At 54.5% G+C, this 14,853-nt stretch overlaps 42 non-coding genes across 42 annotated transcripts; 28 read left to right on the top strand and 14 right to left on the bottom strand.

The window, feature by feature from the left end:
• Window positions 1-449: 449 nt before the first annotated feature.
• Window positions 450-522, top strand: Trnav-cac (transfer RNA valine (anticodon CAC)). The gene has a single exon. It is a non-coding gene; the product is annotated as a tRNA-Val (tRNA).
• Window positions 523-680: 158 nt separating this feature from the next.
• Window positions 681-753, top strand: Trnav-aac (transfer RNA valine (anticodon AAC)). Its single transcript has one exon. It is a non-coding gene; the product is annotated as a tRNA-Val (tRNA).
• Window positions 754-937: 184 nt separating this feature from the next.
• On the bottom strand, window positions 938-1,009 carry Trnap-agg (transfer RNA proline (anticodon AGG)). Its single transcript has one exon. It is a non-coding gene; the product is annotated as a tRNA-Pro (tRNA).
• A 488-nt stretch (window positions 1,010-1,497) lies between these two features.
• On the top strand, window positions 1,498-1,570 carry Trnav-cac (transfer RNA valine (anticodon CAC)). Its single transcript has one exon. It is a non-coding gene; the product is annotated as a tRNA-Val (tRNA).
• A 158-nt stretch (window positions 1,571-1,728) lies between these two features.
• Trnav-aac (transfer RNA valine (anticodon AAC)) lies at window positions 1,729-1,801 on the top strand. Its single transcript has one exon. It is a non-coding gene; the product is annotated as a tRNA-Val (tRNA).
• A 184-nt stretch (window positions 1,802-1,985) lies between these two features.
• Window positions 1,986-2,057, bottom strand: Trnap-agg (transfer RNA proline (anticodon AGG)). The gene has a single exon. It is a non-coding gene; the product is annotated as a tRNA-Pro (tRNA).
• A 488-nt stretch (window positions 2,058-2,545) lies between these two features.
• Window positions 2,546-2,618, top strand: Trnav-cac (transfer RNA valine (anticodon CAC)). The gene has a single exon. It is a non-coding gene; the product is annotated as a tRNA-Val (tRNA).
• A 158-nt stretch (window positions 2,619-2,776) lies between these two features.
• On the top strand, window positions 2,777-2,849 carry Trnav-aac (transfer RNA valine (anticodon AAC)). Its single transcript has one exon. It is a non-coding gene; the product is annotated as a tRNA-Val (tRNA).
• A 184-nt stretch (window positions 2,850-3,033) lies between these two features.
• Trnap-agg (transfer RNA proline (anticodon AGG)) lies at window positions 3,034-3,105 on the bottom strand. The gene has a single exon. It is a non-coding gene; the product is annotated as a tRNA-Pro (tRNA).
• A 488-nt stretch (window positions 3,106-3,593) lies between these two features.
• Window positions 3,594-3,666, top strand: Trnav-cac (transfer RNA valine (anticodon CAC)). The gene has a single exon. It is a non-coding gene; the product is annotated as a tRNA-Val (tRNA).
• Window positions 3,667-3,824: 158 nt separating this feature from the next.
• Trnav-aac (transfer RNA valine (anticodon AAC)) lies at window positions 3,825-3,897 on the top strand. Its single transcript has one exon. It is a non-coding gene; the product is annotated as a tRNA-Val (tRNA).
• Window positions 3,898-4,081: 184 nt separating this feature from the next.
• Window positions 4,082-4,153, bottom strand: Trnap-agg (transfer RNA proline (anticodon AGG)). Its single transcript has one exon. It is a non-coding gene; the product is annotated as a tRNA-Pro (tRNA).
• Window positions 4,154-4,641: 488 nt separating this feature from the next.
• On the top strand, window positions 4,642-4,714 carry Trnav-cac (transfer RNA valine (anticodon CAC)). Its single transcript has one exon. It is a non-coding gene; the product is annotated as a tRNA-Val (tRNA).
• Window positions 4,715-4,872: 158 nt separating this feature from the next.
• Window positions 4,873-4,945, top strand: Trnav-aac (transfer RNA valine (anticodon AAC)). Its single transcript has one exon. It is a non-coding gene; the product is annotated as a tRNA-Val (tRNA).
• Window positions 4,946-5,129: 184 nt separating this feature from the next.
• On the bottom strand, window positions 5,130-5,201 carry Trnap-agg (transfer RNA proline (anticodon AGG)). The gene has a single exon. It is a non-coding gene; the product is annotated as a tRNA-Pro (tRNA).
• A 488-nt stretch (window positions 5,202-5,689) lies between these two features.
• Window positions 5,690-5,762, top strand: Trnav-cac (transfer RNA valine (anticodon CAC)). Its single transcript has one exon. It is a non-coding gene; the product is annotated as a tRNA-Val (tRNA).
• A 158-nt stretch (window positions 5,763-5,920) lies between these two features.
• On the top strand, window positions 5,921-5,993 carry Trnav-aac (transfer RNA valine (anticodon AAC)). The gene has a single exon. It is a non-coding gene; the product is annotated as a tRNA-Val (tRNA).
• A 184-nt stretch (window positions 5,994-6,177) lies between these two features.
• Trnap-agg (transfer RNA proline (anticodon AGG)) lies at window positions 6,178-6,249 on the bottom strand. The gene has a single exon. It is a non-coding gene; the product is annotated as a tRNA-Pro (tRNA).
• A 488-nt stretch (window positions 6,250-6,737) lies between these two features.
• Window positions 6,738-6,810, top strand: Trnav-cac (transfer RNA valine (anticodon CAC)). Its single transcript has one exon. It is a non-coding gene; the product is annotated as a tRNA-Val (tRNA).
• Window positions 6,811-6,968: 158 nt separating this feature from the next.
• Trnav-aac (transfer RNA valine (anticodon AAC)) lies at window positions 6,969-7,041 on the top strand. The gene has a single exon. It is a non-coding gene; the product is annotated as a tRNA-Val (tRNA).
• Window positions 7,042-7,225: 184 nt separating this feature from the next.
• On the bottom strand, window positions 7,226-7,297 carry Trnap-agg (transfer RNA proline (anticodon AGG)). The gene has a single exon. It is a non-coding gene; the product is annotated as a tRNA-Pro (tRNA).
• Window positions 7,298-7,785: 488 nt separating this feature from the next.
• On the top strand, window positions 7,786-7,858 carry Trnav-cac (transfer RNA valine (anticodon CAC)). The gene has a single exon. It is a non-coding gene; the product is annotated as a tRNA-Val (tRNA).
• A 158-nt stretch (window positions 7,859-8,016) lies between these two features.
• Trnav-aac (transfer RNA valine (anticodon AAC)) lies at window positions 8,017-8,089 on the top strand. The gene has a single exon. It is a non-coding gene; the product is annotated as a tRNA-Val (tRNA).
• A 183-nt stretch (window positions 8,090-8,272) lies between these two features.
• Window positions 8,273-8,344, bottom strand: Trnat-agu (transfer RNA threonine (anticodon AGU)). Its single transcript has one exon. It is a non-coding gene; the product is annotated as a tRNA-Thr (tRNA).
• A 488-nt stretch (window positions 8,345-8,832) lies between these two features.
• Window positions 8,833-8,905, top strand: Trnav-cac (transfer RNA valine (anticodon CAC)). Its single transcript has one exon. It is a non-coding gene; the product is annotated as a tRNA-Val (tRNA).
• A 158-nt stretch (window positions 8,906-9,063) lies between these two features.
• Trnav-aac (transfer RNA valine (anticodon AAC)) lies at window positions 9,064-9,136 on the top strand. Its single transcript has one exon. It is a non-coding gene; the product is annotated as a tRNA-Val (tRNA).
• A 183-nt stretch (window positions 9,137-9,319) lies between these two features.
• On the bottom strand, window positions 9,320-9,391 carry Trnap-agg (transfer RNA proline (anticodon AGG)). The gene has a single exon. It is a non-coding gene; the product is annotated as a tRNA-Pro (tRNA).
• A 488-nt stretch (window positions 9,392-9,879) lies between these two features.
• Trnav-cac (transfer RNA valine (anticodon CAC)) lies at window positions 9,880-9,952 on the top strand. Its single transcript has one exon. It is a non-coding gene; the product is annotated as a tRNA-Val (tRNA).
• A 158-nt stretch (window positions 9,953-10,110) lies between these two features.
• Trnav-aac (transfer RNA valine (anticodon AAC)) lies at window positions 10,111-10,183 on the top strand. The gene has a single exon. It is a non-coding gene; the product is annotated as a tRNA-Val (tRNA).
• Window positions 10,184-10,367: 184 nt separating this feature from the next.
• Trnap-agg (transfer RNA proline (anticodon AGG)) lies at window positions 10,368-10,439 on the bottom strand. The gene has a single exon. It is a non-coding gene; the product is annotated as a tRNA-Pro (tRNA).
• A 488-nt stretch (window positions 10,440-10,927) lies between these two features.
• Trnav-cac (transfer RNA valine (anticodon CAC)) lies at window positions 10,928-11,000 on the top strand. Its single transcript has one exon. It is a non-coding gene; the product is annotated as a tRNA-Val (tRNA).
• A 158-nt stretch (window positions 11,001-11,158) lies between these two features.
• On the top strand, window positions 11,159-11,231 carry Trnav-aac (transfer RNA valine (anticodon AAC)). Its single transcript has one exon. It is a non-coding gene; the product is annotated as a tRNA-Val (tRNA).
• Window positions 11,232-11,414: 183 nt separating this feature from the next.
• Window positions 11,415-11,486, bottom strand: Trnat-agu (transfer RNA threonine (anticodon AGU)). Its single transcript has one exon. It is a non-coding gene; the product is annotated as a tRNA-Thr (tRNA).
• A 488-nt stretch (window positions 11,487-11,974) lies between these two features.
• Window positions 11,975-12,047, top strand: Trnav-cac (transfer RNA valine (anticodon CAC)). The gene has a single exon. It is a non-coding gene; the product is annotated as a tRNA-Val (tRNA).
• Window positions 12,048-12,205: 158 nt separating this feature from the next.
• On the top strand, window positions 12,206-12,278 carry Trnav-aac (transfer RNA valine (anticodon AAC)). Its single transcript has one exon. It is a non-coding gene; the product is annotated as a tRNA-Val (tRNA).
• Window positions 12,279-12,461: 183 nt separating this feature from the next.
• Window positions 12,462-12,533, bottom strand: Trnap-agg (transfer RNA proline (anticodon AGG)). Its single transcript has one exon. It is a non-coding gene; the product is annotated as a tRNA-Pro (tRNA).
• A 488-nt stretch (window positions 12,534-13,021) lies between these two features.
• Window positions 13,022-13,094, top strand: Trnav-cac (transfer RNA valine (anticodon CAC)). Its single transcript has one exon. It is a non-coding gene; the product is annotated as a tRNA-Val (tRNA).
• Window positions 13,095-13,252: 158 nt separating this feature from the next.
• Trnav-aac (transfer RNA valine (anticodon AAC)) lies at window positions 13,253-13,325 on the top strand. The gene has a single exon. It is a non-coding gene; the product is annotated as a tRNA-Val (tRNA).
• A 184-nt stretch (window positions 13,326-13,509) lies between these two features.
• Window positions 13,510-13,581, bottom strand: Trnap-agg (transfer RNA proline (anticodon AGG)). Its single transcript has one exon. It is a non-coding gene; the product is annotated as a tRNA-Pro (tRNA).
• Window positions 13,582-14,069: 488 nt separating this feature from the next.
• Window positions 14,070-14,142, top strand: Trnav-cac (transfer RNA valine (anticodon CAC)). Its single transcript has one exon. It is a non-coding gene; the product is annotated as a tRNA-Val (tRNA).
• Window positions 14,143-14,300: 158 nt separating this feature from the next.
• Trnav-aac (transfer RNA valine (anticodon AAC)) lies at window positions 14,301-14,373 on the top strand. Its single transcript has one exon. It is a non-coding gene; the product is annotated as a tRNA-Val (tRNA).
• Window positions 14,374-14,556: 183 nt separating this feature from the next.
• On the bottom strand, window positions 14,557-14,628 carry Trnap-agg (transfer RNA proline (anticodon AGG)). Its single transcript has one exon. It is a non-coding gene; the product is annotated as a tRNA-Pro (tRNA).
• Window positions 14,629-14,853: the final 225 nt, after the last annotated feature.

Raw genomic sequence — 14,853 nt, 5'->3', positions numbered from 1 at the left:
TCCCTCGAAGTCGTCCAGGGTGCTCTTTGAGTCTGGTGCGGCTGGCGGGATGGGGGAGGTGCTCTCTGCCGGCAGTGCTGTTCTTCGACAGACTGTGTAGCGACACAATGGGTCATGGGCAGCACCCTTCTCGGAGGTGCCGTGGCCCGCGGTCGGCGGCCTTCCAGGGCTATTGGCATCTTCATGTAAAGCTGCTGCTGGGCTCGCACTGCCTGCTGCTAAGGAGGTGATTGTTTTTGCTAATGTGACTTGCAATAACGACTGCGCGAAACGCCGCTATCTCGTTCGGGATGCTACGACAGACACCCTCTCGAGCACCCCGAAGACTTGTTGAGCCCTCGGCAGCGATGGGTTTCAGGCTGTCAAAAGAACTATGGTGTGTGCATGCGCGGGCGAAAGAAAGGCTGAGGCGCCTTCGAGTGTACAAGGATGGAGTGAGCGTGTCCGTCGTTTCCGTAGTGTAGCGGTTATCACATCTGCTTCACACGCAGAAGGTCCCCGGTTCGATCCCGGGCGGAAACAGCATTTTCCTGCCTATGTCGCATACTACTCCAGTGAGCCACGTCATGTGTGGATCTACTGCATGTACCTTCTTCATGCAAGTGCCGCATTTATTGAATTTTTAAGTTACGATGGCAACCTTGTTACAAGTTCTCTGTGAAGCAAGCCTGAAAGCAGTAGTTTCCGTGGTGTAGCGGTTATCACGTCTGCCTAACACGCAGAAGGTCCCCGGTTCGATCCCGGGCGGAAACACTTTTTCATCACTTTAAACCGACAAGCATTTGCTACGATCTGTACCGAAACCTTGGTAATCACCTTCATACGTCGGACCAGAGGGTCAGTTCCTTAGAGCAAATATGAAATTAGCTTTACATTGACGGGCAGCTTTTTGCGCTGACTCAGCCACCGACGTGCGACCAGTTTGCACAAAACGCTAGGGCTCGTCCGGGATTTGAACCCGGGACCTCCTGCACCCTAAGCAGGAATCATACCCCTAGACCAACGAGCCCTGTGACAGCGCGAGCGCCAAATATTCCAGCAAACTGCGTCCCTCGAAGTCGTCCAGGGTGCTCTTTGAGTCTGGTGCGGCTGGCGGGATGGGGGAGGTGCTCTCTGCCGGCAGTGCTGTTCTTCGACAGACTGTGTAGCGACACAATGGGTCATGGGCAGCACCCTTCTCGGAGGTGCCGTGGCCCGCGGTCGGCGGCCTTCCAGGGCTATTGGCATCTTCATGTAAAGCTGCTGCTGGGCTCGCACTGCCTGCTGCTAAGGAGGTGATTGTTTTTGCTAATGTGACTTGCAATAACGACTGCGCGAAACGCCGCTATCTCGTTCGGGATGCTACGACAGACACCCTCTCGAGCACCCCGAAGACTTGTTGAGCCCTCGGCAGCGATGGGTTTCAGGCTGTCAAAAGAACTATGGTGTGTGCATGCGCGGGCGAAAGAAAGGCTGAGGCGCCTTCGAGTGTACAAGGATGGAGTGAGCGTGTCCGTCGTTTCCGTAGTGTAGCGGTTATCACATCTGCTCCACACGCAGAAGGTCCCCGGTTCGATCCCGGGCGGGAACAGCATTTTCCTGCCTATGTCGCATACTACTCCAGTGAGCCACGTCATGTGTGGATCTGCTCCATGTACCTTCTTCATGCAAGTGCCGCATTTATTGAATTTTTAAGTTACGATGGCAACCTTGTTACAAGTTCTCTGTGAAGCAAGCCTGAAAGCAGTAGTTTCGGTGGTGTAGCGGTTATCACGTCTGCCTAACACGCAGAAGGTCCCCGGTTCGATCCCGGGCGGAAACACTTTTTCATCACTTTAAACCGACAAGCATTTGCTACGATCTGTACCGAAACCTTGGTAATCACCTTCATACGTCGGACCAGAGGGTCAGTTCCTTAGAGCAAATATGAAATTAGCTTTACATTGACGGGCAGCTTTTTGCGCTGACTCAGCCACCGACGTGCGACCAGTTTGCACAAAACGCTAGGGCTCGTCCGGGATTTGAACCCGGGACCTCCTGCACCCTAAGCAGGAATCATACCCCTAGACCAACGAGCCCTGTGACAGCGCGAGCGCCAAATATTCCAGCAAACTGCGTCCCTCGAAGTCGTCCAGGGTGCTCTTTGAGTCTGGTGCGGCTGGCGGGATGGGGGAGGTGCTCTCTGCCGGCAGTGCTGTTCTTCGACAGACTGTGTAGCGACACAATGGGTCATGGGCAGCACCCTTCTCGGAGGTGCCGTGGCCCGCGGTCGGCGGCCTTCCAGGGCTATTGGCATCTTCATGTAAAGCTGCTGCTGGGCTCGCACTGCCTGCTGCTAAGGAGGTGATTGTTTTTGCTAATGTGACTTGCAATAACGACTGCGCGAAACGCCGCTATCTCGTTCGGGATGCTACGACAGACACCCTCTCGAGCACCCCGAAGACTTGTTGAGCCCTCGGCAGCGATGGGTTTCAGGCTGTCAAAAGAACTATGGTGTGTGCATGCGCGGGCGAAAGAAAGGCTGAGGCGCCTTCGAGTGTACAAGGATGGAGTGAGCGTGTCCGTCGTTTCCGTAGTGTAGCGGTTATCACATCTGCTCCACACGCAGAAGGTCCCCGGTTCGATCCCGGGCGGGAACAGCATTTTCCTGCCTATGTCGCATACTACTCCAGTGAGCCACGTCATGTGTGGATCTGCTGCATGTACCTTCTTCATGCAAGTGCCGCATTTATTGAATTTTTAAGTTACGATGGCAACCTTGTTACAAGTTCTCTGTGAAGCAAGCCTGAAAGCAGTAGTTTCGGTGGTGTAGCGGTTATCACGTCTGCCTAACACGCAGAAGGTCCCCGGTTCGATCCCGGGCGGAAACACTTTTTCATCACTTTAAACCGACAAGCATTTGCTACGATCTGTACCGAAACCTTGGTAATCACCTTCATACGTCGGACCAGAGGGTCAGTTCCTTAGAGCAAATATGAAATTAGCTTTACATTGACGGGCAGCTTTTTGCGCTGACTCAGCCACCGACGTGCGACCAGTTTGCACAAAACGCTAGGGCTCGTCCGGGATTTGAACCCGGGACCTCCTGCACCCTAAGCAGGAATCATACCCCTAGACCAACGAGCCCTGTGACAGCGCGAGCGCCAAATATTCCAGCAAACTGCGTCCCTCGAAGTCGTCCAGGGTGCTCTTTGAGTCTGGTGCGGCTGGCGGGATGGGGGAGGTGCTCTCTGCCGGCAGTGCTGTTCTTCGACAGACTGTGTAGCGACACAATGGGTCATGGGCAGCACCGTTCTCGGAGGTGCCGTGGCCCGCGGTCGGCGGCCTTCCAGGGCTATTGGCATCTTCATGTAAAGCTGCTGCTGGGCTCGCACTGCCTGCTGCTAAGGAGGTGATTGTTTTTGCTAATGTGACTTGCAATAACGACTGCGCGAAACGCCGCTATCTCGTTCGGGATGCTACGACAGACACCCTCTCGAGCACCCCGAAGACTTGTTGAGCCCTCGGCAGCGATGGGTTTCAGGCTGTCAAAAGAACTATGGTGTGTGCATGCGCGGGCGAAAGAAAGGCTGAGGCGCCTTCGAGTGTACAAGGATGGAGTGAGCGTGTCCGTCGTTTCCGTAGTGTAGCGGTTATCACATCTGCTCCACACGCAGAAGGTCCCCGGTTCGATCCCGGGCGGGAACAGCATTTTCCTGCCTATGTCGCATACTACTCCAGTGAGCCACGTCATGTGTGGATCTGCTGCATGTACCTTCTTCATGCAAGTGCCGCATTTATTGAATTTTTAAGTTACGATGGCAACCTTGTTACAAGTTCTCTGTGAAGCAAGCCTGAAAGCAGTAGTTTCGGTGGTGTAGCGGTTATCACGTCTGCCTAACACGCAGAAGGTCCCCGGTTCGATCCCGGGCGGAAACACTTTTTCATCACTTTAAACCGACAAGCATTTGCTACGATCTGTACCGAAACCTTGGTAATCACCTTCATACGTCGGACCAGAGGGTCAGTTCCTTAGAGCAAATATGAAATTAGCTTTACATTGACGGGCAGCTTTTTGCGCTGACTCAGCCACCGACGTGCGACCAGTTTGCACAAAACGCTAGGGCTCGTCCGGGATTTGAACCCGGGACCTCCTGCACCCTAAGCAGGAATCATACCCCTAGACCAACGAGCCCTGTGACAGCGCGAGCGCCAAATATTCCAGCAAACTGCGTCCCTCGAAGTCGTCCAGGGTGCTCTTTGAGTCTGGTGCGGCTGGCGGGATGGGGGAGGTGCTCTCTGCCGGCAGTGCTGTTCTTCGACAGACTGTGTAGCGACACAATGGGTCATGGGCAGCACCGTTCTCGGAGGTGCCGTGGCCCGCGGGCGGCGGCCTTCCAGGGCTATTGGCATCTTCATGTAAAGCTGCTGCTGGGCTCGCACTGCCTGCTGCTAAGGAGGTGATTGTTTTTGCTAATGTGACTTGCAATAACGACTGCGCGAAACGCCGCTATCTCGTTCGGGATGCTACGACAGACACCCTCTCGAGCACCCCGAAGACTTGTTGAGCCCTCGGCAGCGATGGGTTTCAGGCTGTCAAAAGAACTATGGTGTGTGCATGCGCGGGCGAAAGAAAGGCTGAGGCGCCTTCGAGTGTACAAGGATGGAGTGAGCGTGTCCGTCGTTTCCGTAGTGTAGCGGTTATCACATCTGCTTCACACGCAGAAGGTCCCCGGTTCGATCCCGGGCGGGAACAGCATTTTCCTGCCTATGTCGCATACTACTCCAGTGAGCCACGTCATGTGTGGATCTGCTGCATGTACCTTCTTCATGCAAGTGCCGCATTTATTGAATTTTTAAGTTACGATGGCAACCTTGTTACAAGTTCTCTGTGAAGCAAGCCTGAAAGCAGTAGTTTCCGTGGTGTAGCGGTTATCACGTCTGCCTAACACGCAGAAGGTCCCCGGTTCGATCCCGGGCGGAAACACTTTTTCATCACTTTAAACCGACAAGCATTTGCTACGATCTGTACCGAAACCTTGGTAATCACCTTCATACGTCGGACCAGAGGGTCAGTTCCTTAGAGCAAATATGAAATTAGCTTTACATTGACGGGCAGCTTTTTGCGCTGACTCAGCCACCGACGTGCGACCAGTTTGCACAAAACGCTAGGGCTCGTCCGGGATTTGAACCCGGGACCTCCTGCACCCTAAGCAGGAATCATACCCCTAGACCAACGAGCCCTGTGACAGCGCGAGCGCCAAATATTCCAGCAAACTGCGTCCCTCGAAGTCGTCCAGGGTGCTCTTTGAGTCTGGTGCGGCTGGCGGGATGGGGGAGGTGCTCTCTGCCGGCAGTGCTGTTCTTCGACAGACTGTGTAGCGACACAATGGGTCATGGGCAGCACCGTTCTCGGAGGTGCCGTGGCCCGCGGTCGGCGGCCTTCCAGGGCTATTGGCATCTTCATGTAAAGCTGCTGCTGGGCTCGCACTGCCTGCTGCTAAGGAGGTGATTGTTTTTGCTAATGTGACTTGCAATAACGACTGCGCGAAACGCCGCTATCTCGTTCGGGATGCTACGACAGACACCCTCTCGAGCACCCCGAAGACTTGTTGAGCCCTCGGCAGCGATGGGTTTCAGGCTGTCAAAAGAACTATGGTGTGTGCATGCGCGGGCGAAAGAAAGGCTGAGGCGCCTTCGAGTGTACAAGGATGGAGTGAGCGTGTCCGTCGTTTCCGTAGTGTAGCGGTTATCACATCTGCTTCACACGCAGAAGGTCCCCGGTTCGATCCCGGGCGGGAACAGCATTTTCCTGCCTATGTCGCATACTACTCCAGTGAGCCACGTCATGTGTGGATCTGCTGCATGTACCTTCTTCATGCAAGTGCCGCATTTATTGAATTTTTAAGTTACGATGGCAACCTTGTTACAAGTTCTCTGTGAAGCAAGCCTGAAAGCAGTAGTTTCCGTGGTGTAGCGGTTATCACGTCTGCCTAACACGCAGAAGGTCCCCGGTTCGATCCCGGGCGGAAACACTTTTTCATCACTTTAAACCGACAAGCATTTGCTACGATCTGTACCGAAACCTTGGTAATCACCTTCATACGTCGGACCAGAGGGTCAGTTCCTTAGAGCAAATATGAAATTAGCTTTACATTGACGGGCAGCTTTTTGCGCTGACTCAGCCACCGACGTGCGACCAGTTTGCACAAAACGCTAGGGCTCGTCCGGGATTTGAACCCGGGACCTCCTGCACCCTAAGCAGGAATCATACCCCTAGACCAACGAGCCCTGTGACAGCGCGAGCGCCAAATATTCCAGCAAACTGCGTCCCTCGAAGTCGTCCAGGGTGCTCTTTGAGTCTGGTGCGGCTGGCGGGATGGGGGAGGTGCTCTCTGCCGGCAGTGCTGTTCTTCGACAGACTGTGTAGCGACACAATGGGTCATGGGCAGCACCGTTCTCGGAGGTGCCGTGGCCCGCGGGCGGCGGCCTTCCAGGGCTATTGGCATCTTCATGTAAAGCTGCTGCTGGGCTCGCACTGCCTGCTGCTAAGGAGGTGATTGTTTTTGCTAATGTGACTTGCAATAACGACTGCGCGAAACGCCGCTATCTCGTTCGGGATGCTACGACAGACACCCTCTCGAGCACCCCGAAGACTTGTTGAGCCCTCGGCAGCGATGGGTTTCAGGCTGTCAAAAGAACTATGGTGTGTGCATGCGCGGGCGAAAGAAAGGCTGAGGCGCCTTCGAGTGTACAAGGATGGAGTGAGCGTGTCCGTCGTTTCCGTAGTGTAGCGGTTATCACATCTGCTTCACACGCAGAAGGTCCCCGGTTCGATCCCGGGCGGGAACAGCATTTTCCTGCCTATGTCGCATACTACTCCAGTGAGCCACGTCATGTGTGGATCTGCTGCATGTACCTTCTTCATGCAAGTGCCGCATTTATTGAATTTTTAAGTTACGATGGCAACCTTGTTACAAGTTCTCTGTGAAGCAAGCCTGAAAGCAGTAGTTTCCGTGGTGTAGCGGTTATCACGTCTGCCTAACACGCAGAAGGTCCCCGGTTCGATCCCGGGCGGAAACACTTTTTCATCACTTTAAACCGACAAGCATTTGCTACGATCTGTACCGAAACCTTGGTAATCACCTTCATACGTCGGACCAGAGGGTCAGTTCCTTAGAGCAAATATGAAATTAGCTTTACATTGACGGGCAGCTTTTTGCGCTGACTCAGCCACCGACGTGCGACCAGTTTGCACAAAACGCTAGGGCTCGTCCGGGATTTGAACCCGGGACCTCCTGCACCCTAAGCAGGAATCATACCCCTAGACCAACGAGCCCTGTGACAGCGCGAGCGCCAAATATTCCAGCAAACTGCGTCCCTCGAAGTCGTCCAGGGTGCTCTTTGAGTCTGGTGCGGCTGGCGGGATGGGGGAGGTGCTCTCTGCCGGCAGTGCTGTTCTTCGACAGACTGTGTAGCGACACAATGGGTCATGGGCAGCACCGTTCTTGGAGGTGCCGTGGCCCGCGGTCGGCGGCCTTCCAGGGCTATTGGCATCTTCATGTAAAGCTGCTGCTGGGCTCGCACTGCCTGCTGCTAAGGAGGTGATTGTTTTTGCTAATGTGACTTGCAATAACGACTGCGCGAAACGCCGCTATCTCGTTCGGGATGCTACGACAGACACCCTCTCGAGCACCCCGAAGACTTGTTGAGCCCTCGGCAGCGATGGGTTTCAGGCTGTCAAAAGAACTATGGTGTGTGCATGCGCGGGCGAAAGAAAGGCTGAGGCGCCTTCGAGTGTACAAGGATGGAGTGAGCGTGTCCGTCGTTTCCGTAGTGTAGCGGTTATCACATCTGCTTCACACGCAGGAGGTCCCCGGTTCGACCCCGGGCGGGAACAGCATTTTCCTGCCTATGTCGCATACTACTCCAGTGAGCCACGTCATGTGTGGATCTGCTGCATGTACCTTCTTCATGCAAGTGCCGCATTTATTGAATTTTTAAGTTACGATGGCAACCTTGTTACAAGTTCTCTGTGAAGCAAGCCTGAAAGCAGTAGCTTCCGTGGTGTAGCGGTTATCACGTCTGCCTAACACGCAGAAGGTCCCCGGTTCGATCCCGGGCGGAAACACTTTTTCATCACTTTAAACCGACAAGCATTTGCTACGATCTGTACCGAAACCTTGGTAATCACCTTCATACGTCGGACCAGAGGGCAGTTCCTTAGAGCAAATATGAAATTAGCTTTACATTGACGGGCAGCTTTTTGCGCTGACTCAGCCACCGACGTGCGACCAGTTTGCACAAAACGCTAGGGCTCGTCCGGGATTTGAACCCGGGACCTCCTGCACACTAAGCAGGAATCATACCCCTAGACCAACGAGCCCTGTGACAGCGCGAGCGCCAAATATTCCAGCAAACTGCGTCCCTCGAAGTCGTCCAGGGTGCTCTTTGAGTCTGGTGCGGCTGGCGGGATGGGGGAGGTGCTCTCTGCCGGCAGTGCTGTTCTTCGACAGACTGTGTAGCGACACAATGGGTCATGGGCAGCACCGTTCTCGGAGGTGCCGTGGCCCGCGGTCGGCGGCCTTCCAGGGCTATTGGCATCTTCATGTAAAGCTGCTGCTGGGCTCGCACTGCCTGCTGCTAAGGAGGTGATTGTTTTTGCTAATGTGACTTGCAATAACGACTGCGCGAAACGCCGCTATCTCGTTCGGGATGCTACGACAGACACCCTCTCGAGCACCCCGAAGACTTGTTGAGCCCTCGGCAGCGATGGGTTTCAGGCTGTCAAAAGAACTATGGTGTGTGCATGCGCGGGCGAAAGAAAGGCTGAGGCGCCTTCGAGTGTACAAGGATGGAGTGAGCGTGTCCGTCGTTTCCGTAGTGTAGCGGTTATCACGTCTGCTTCACACGCAGAAGGTCCCCGGTTCGATCCCGGGCGGGAACAGCATTTTCCTGCCTATGTCGCACACTACTCCAGTGAGCCACGTCATGTGTGGATCTGCTGCATGTACCTTCTTCATGCAAGTGCCGCATTTATTGAATTTTTAAGTTACGATGGCAACCTTGTTACAAGTTCTCTGTGAAGCAAGCCTGAAAGCAGTAGTTTCCGTGGTGTAGCGGTTATCACGTCTGCCTAACACGCAGAAGGTCCCCGGTTCGATCCCGGGCGGAAACACTTTTTCATCACTTTAAACCGACAAGCATTTGCTACGATCTGTACCGAAACCTTGGTAATCACCTTCATACGTCGGACCAGAGGGCAGTTCCTTAGAGCAAATATGAAATTAGCTTTACATTGACGGGCAGCTTTTTGCGCTGACTCAGCCACCGACGTGCGACCAGTTTGCACAAAACGCTAGGGCTCGTCCGGGATTTGAACCCGGGACCTCCTGCACCCTAAGCAGGAATCATACCCCTAGACCAACGAGCCCTGTGACAGCGCGAGCGCCAAATATTCCAGCAAACTGCGTCCCTCGAAGTCGTCCAGGGTGCTCTTTGAGTCTGGTGCGGCTGGCGGGATGGGGGAGGTGCTCTCTGCCGGCAGTGCTGTTCTTCGACAGACTGTGTAGCGACACAATGGGTCATGGGCAGCACCGTTCTCGGAGGTGCCGTGGCCCGCGGTCGGCGGCCTTCCAGGGCTATTGGCATCTTCATGTAAAGCTGCTGCTGGGCTCGCACTGCCTGCTGCTAAGGAGGTGATTGTTTCTGCTAATGTGACTTGCAATAACGACTGCGCGAAACGCCGCTATCTCGTTCGGGATGCTACGACAGACACCCTCTCGAGCACCCCGAAGACTTGTTGAGCCCTCGGCAGCGATGGGTTTCAGGCTGTCAAAAGAACTATGGTGTGTGCATGCGCGGGCGAAAGAAAGGCTGAGGCGCCTTCGAGTGTACAAGGATGGAGTGAGCGTGTCCGTCGTTTCCGTAGTGTAGCGGTTATCACATCTGCTTCACACACAGAAGGTCCCCGGTTCGATCCCGGGCGGGAACAGCATTTTCCTGCCTATGTCGCATACTACTCCAGTGAGCCACGTCATGTGTGGATCTGCTGCATGTACCTTCTTCATGCAAGTGCCGCATTTATTGAATTTTTAAGTTACGATGGCAACCTTGTTACAAGTTCTCTGTGAAGCAAGCCTGAAAGCAGTAGTTTCGGTGGTGTAGCGGTTATCACGTCTGCCTAACACGCAGAAGGTCCCCGGTTCGATCCCGGGCGGAAACACTTTTTCATCACTTTAAACCGACAAGCATTTGCTACGATCTGTACCGAAACCTTGGTAATCACCTTCATACGTCGGACCAGAGGGTCAGTTCCTTAGAGCAAATATGAAATTAGCTTTACATTGACGGGCAGCTTTTTGCGCTGACTCAGCCACCGACGTGCGACCAGTTTGCACAAAACGCTAGGGCTCGTCCGGGATTTGAACCCGGGACCTCCTGCACCCTAAGCAGGAATCATACCCCTAGACCAACGAGCCCTGTGACAGCGCGAGCGCCAAATATTCCAGCAAACTGCGTCCCTCGAAGTCGTCCAGGGTGCTCTTTGAGTCTGGTGCGGCTGGCGGGATGGGGGAGGTGCTCTCTGCCGGCAGTGCTGTTCTTCGACAGACTGTGTAGCGACACAATGGGTCATGGGCTGCACCCTTCTCGGAGGTGCCGTGGCCCGCGGTCGGCGGCCTTCCAGGGCTATTGGCATCTTCATGTAAAGCTGCTGCTGGGCTCGCACTGCCTGCTGCTAAGGAGGTGATTGTTTTTGCTAATGTGACTTGCAATAACGACTGCGCGAAACGCCGCTATCTCGTTCGGGATGCTACGACAGACACCCTCTCGAGCACCCCGAAGACTTGTTGAGCCCTCGGCAGCGATGGGTTTCAGGCTGTCAAAAGAACTATGGTGTGTGCATGCGCGGGCGAAAGAAAGGCTGAGGCGCCTTCGAGTGTACAAGGATGGAGTGAGCGTGTCCGTCGTTTCCGTAGTGTAGCGGTTATCACGTCTGCTTCACACGCAGAAGGTCCCCGGTTCGATCCCGGGCGGGAACAGCATTTTCCTGCCTATGTCGCACACTACTCCAGTGAGCCACGTCATGTGTGGATCTGCTGCATGTACCTTCTTCATGCAAGTGCCGCATTTATTGAATTTTTAAGTTACGATGGCAACCTTGTTACAAGTTCTCTGTGAAGCAAGCCTGAAAGCAGTAGCTTCCGTGGTGTAGCGGTTATCACGTCTGCCTAACACGCAGAAGGTCCCCGGTTCGATCCCGGGCGGAAACACTTTTTCATCACTTTAAACCGACAAGCATTTGCTACGATCTGTACCGAAACCTTGGTAATCACCTTCATACGTCGGACCAGAGGGCAGTTCCTTAGAGCAAATATGAAATTAGCTTTACATTGACGGGCAGCTTTTTGCGCTGACTCAGCCACCGACGTGCGACCAGTTTGCACAAAACGCTAGGGCTCGTCCGGGATTTGAACCCGGGACCTCCTGCACACTAAGCAGGAATCATACCCCTAGACCAACGAGCCCTGTGACAGCGCGAGCGCCAAATATTCCAGCAAACTGCGTCCCTCGAAGTCGTCCAGGGTGCTCTTTGAGTCTGGTGCGGCTGGCGGGATGGGGGAGGTGCTCTCTGCCGGCAGTGCTGTTCTTCGACAGACTGTGTAGCGACACAATGGGTCATGGGCAGCACCGTTCTCGGAGGTGCCGTGGCCCGCGGTCGGCGGCCTTCCAGGGCTATTGGCATCTTCATGTAAAGCTGCTGCTGGGCTCGCACTGCCTGCTGCTAAGGAGGTGATTGTTTTTGCTAATGTGACTTGCAATAACGACTGCGCGAAACGCCGCTATCTCGTTCGGGATGCTACGACAGACACCCTCTCGAGCACCCCGAAGACTTGTTGAGCCCTCGGCAGCGATGGGTTTCAGGCTGTCAAAAGAACTATGGTGTGTGCATGCGCGGGCGAAAGAAAGGCTGAGGCGCCTTCGAGTGTACAAGGATGGAGTGAGCGTGTCCGTCGTTTCCGTAGTGTAGCGGTTATCACGTCTGCTTCACACGCAGAAGGTCCCCGGTTCGATCCCGGGCGGGAACAGCATTTTCCTGCCTATGTCGCACACTACTCCAGTGAGCCACGTCATGTGTGGATCTGCTGCATGTACCTTCTTCATGCAAGTGCCGCATTTATTGAATTTTTAAGTTACGATGGCAACCTTGTTACAAGTTCTCTGTGAAGCAAGCCTGAAAGCAGTAGTTTCCGTGGTGTAGCGGTTATCACGTCTGCCTAACACGCAGAAGGTCCCCGGTTCGATCCCGGGCGGAAACACTTTTTCATCACTTTAAACCGACAAGCATTTGCTACGATCTGTACCGAAACCTTGGTAATCACCTTCATACGTCGGACCAGAGGGCAGTTCCTTAGAGCAAATATGAAATTAGCTTTACATTGACGGGCAGCTTTTTGCGCTGACTCAGCCACCGACGTGCGACCAGTTTGCACAAAACGCTAGGGCTCGTCCGGGATTTGAACCCGGGACCTCCTGCACCCTAAGCAGGAATCATACCCCTAGACCAACGAGCCCTGTGACAGCGCGAGCGCCAAATATTCCAGCAAACTGCGTCCCTCGAAGTCGTCCAGGGTGCTCTTTGAGTCTGGTGCGGCTGGCGGGATGGGGGAGGTGCTCTCTGCCGGCAGTGCTGTTCTTCGACAGACTGTGTAGCGACACAATGGGTCATGGGCAGCACCGTTCTCGGAGGTGCCGTGGCCCGCGGTCGGCGGCCTTCCAGGGCTATTGGCATCTTCATGTAAAGCTGCTGCTGGGCTCGCACTGCCTGCTGCTAAGGAGGTGATTGTTTCTGCTAATGTGACTTGCAATAACGACTGCGCGAAACGCCGCTATCTCGTTCGGGATGCTACGACAGACACCCTCTCGAGCACCCCGAAGACTTGTTGAGCCCTCGGCAGCGATGGGTTTCAGGCTGTCAAAAGAACTATGGTGTGTGCATGCGCGGGCGAAAGAAAGGCTGAGGCGCCTTCGAGTGTACAAGGATGGAGTGAGCGTGTCCGTCGTTTCCGTAGTGTAGCGGTTATCACATCTGCTTCACACACAGAAGGTCCCCGGTTCGATCCCGGGCGGGAACAGCATTTTCCTGCCTATGTCGCATACTACTCCAGTGAGCCACGTCATGTGTGGATCTGCTGCATGTACCTTCTTCATGCAAGTGCCGCATTTATTGAATTTTTAAGTTACGATGGCAACCTTGTTACAAGTTCTCTGTGAAGCAAGCCTGAAAGCAGTAGTTTCGGTGGTGTAGCGGTTATCACGTCTGCCTAACACGCAGAAGGTCCCCGGTTCGATCCCGGGCGGAAACACTTTTTCATCACTTTAAACCGACAAGCATTTGCTACGATCTGTACCGAAACCTTGGTAATCACCTTCATACGTCGGACCAGAGGGTCAGTTCCTTAGAGCAAATATGAAATTAGCTTTACATTGACGGGCAGCTTTTTGCGCTGACTCAGCCACCGACGTGCGACCAGTTTGCACAAAACGCTAGGGCTCGTCCGGGATTTGAACCCGGGACCTCCTGCACCCTAAGCAGGAATCATACCCCTAGACCAACGAGCCCTGTGACAGCGCGAGCGCCAAATATTCCAGCAAACTGCGTCCCTCGAAGTCGTCCAGGGTGCTCTTTGAGTCTGGTGCGGCTGGCGGGATGGGGGAGGTGCTCTCTGCCGGCAGTGCTGTTCTTCGACAGACTGTGTAGCGACACAATGGGTCATGGGCAGCACCGTTCTCGGAGGTGCCGTGGCCCGCGGTCGGCGGCCTTCCAGGGCTATTGGCATCTTCATGTAAAGCTGCTGCTGGGCTCGCACTGCCTGCTGCTAAGGAGGTGATTGTTTTTGCTAATGTGACTTGCAATAACGACTGCGCGAAACGCCGCTATCTCGTTCGGGATGCTACGACAGACACCCTCTCGAGCACCCCGAAGACTTGTTGAGCCCTCGGCAGCGATGGGTTTCAGGCTGTCAAAAGAACTATGGTGTGTGCATGCGCGGGCGAAAGAAAGGCTGAGGCGCCTTCGAGTGTACAAGGATGGAGTGAGCGTGTCCGTCGTTTCCGTAGTGTAGCGGTTATCACGTCTGCTTCACACGCAGAAGGTCCCCGGTTCGATCCCGGGCGGGAACAGCATTTTCCTGCCTATGTCGCACACTACTCCAGTGAGCCACGTCATGTGTGGATCTGCTGCATGTACCTTCTTCATGCAAGTGCCGCATTTATTGAATTTTTAAGTTACGATGGCAACCTTGTTACAAGTTCTCTGTGAAGCAAGCCTGAAAGCAGTAGTTTCCGTGGTGTAGCGGTTATCACGTCTGCCTAACACGCAGAAGGTCCCCGGTTCGATCCCGGGCGGAAACACTTTTTCATCACTTTAAACCGACAAGCATTTGCTACGATCTGTACCGAAACCTTGGTAATCACCTTCATACGTCGGACCAGAGGGCAGTTCCTTAGAGCAAATATGAAATTAGCTTTACATTGACGGGCAGCTTTTTGCGCTGACTCAGCCACCGACGTGCGACCAGTTTGCACAAAACGCTAGGGCTCGTCCGGGATTTGAACCCGGGACCTCCTGCACCCTAAGCAGGAATCATACCCCTAGACCAACGAGCCCTGTGACAGCGCGAGCGCCAAATATTCCAGCAAACTGCGTCCCTCGAAGTCGTCCAGGGTGCTCTTTGAGTCTGGTGCGGCTGGCGGGATGGGGGAGGTGCTCTCTGCCGGCAGTGCTGTTCTTCGACAGACTGTGTAGCGACACAATGGGTCATGGGCAGCACCGTTCTCGGAGGTGCCGTGGCCCGCGGTCGGCGGCCTTCCAGGGCTATTGGCATCTTCATG

The sequence above is a fragment of the Schistocerca nitens genome, chromosome 2 (genome assembly GCF_023898315.1).
Source record: "Schistocerca nitens isolate TAMUIC-IGC-003100 chromosome 2, iqSchNite1.1, whole genome shotgun sequence".
NCBI classification, from domain to species: Eukaryota; Metazoa; Arthropoda; class Insecta; order Orthoptera; family Acrididae; genus Schistocerca; species Schistocerca nitens.
The sequence above is the reverse complement of the archived record's forward strand: the minus strand, read 5'-3'. Positions and strand labels throughout refer to the sequence as shown.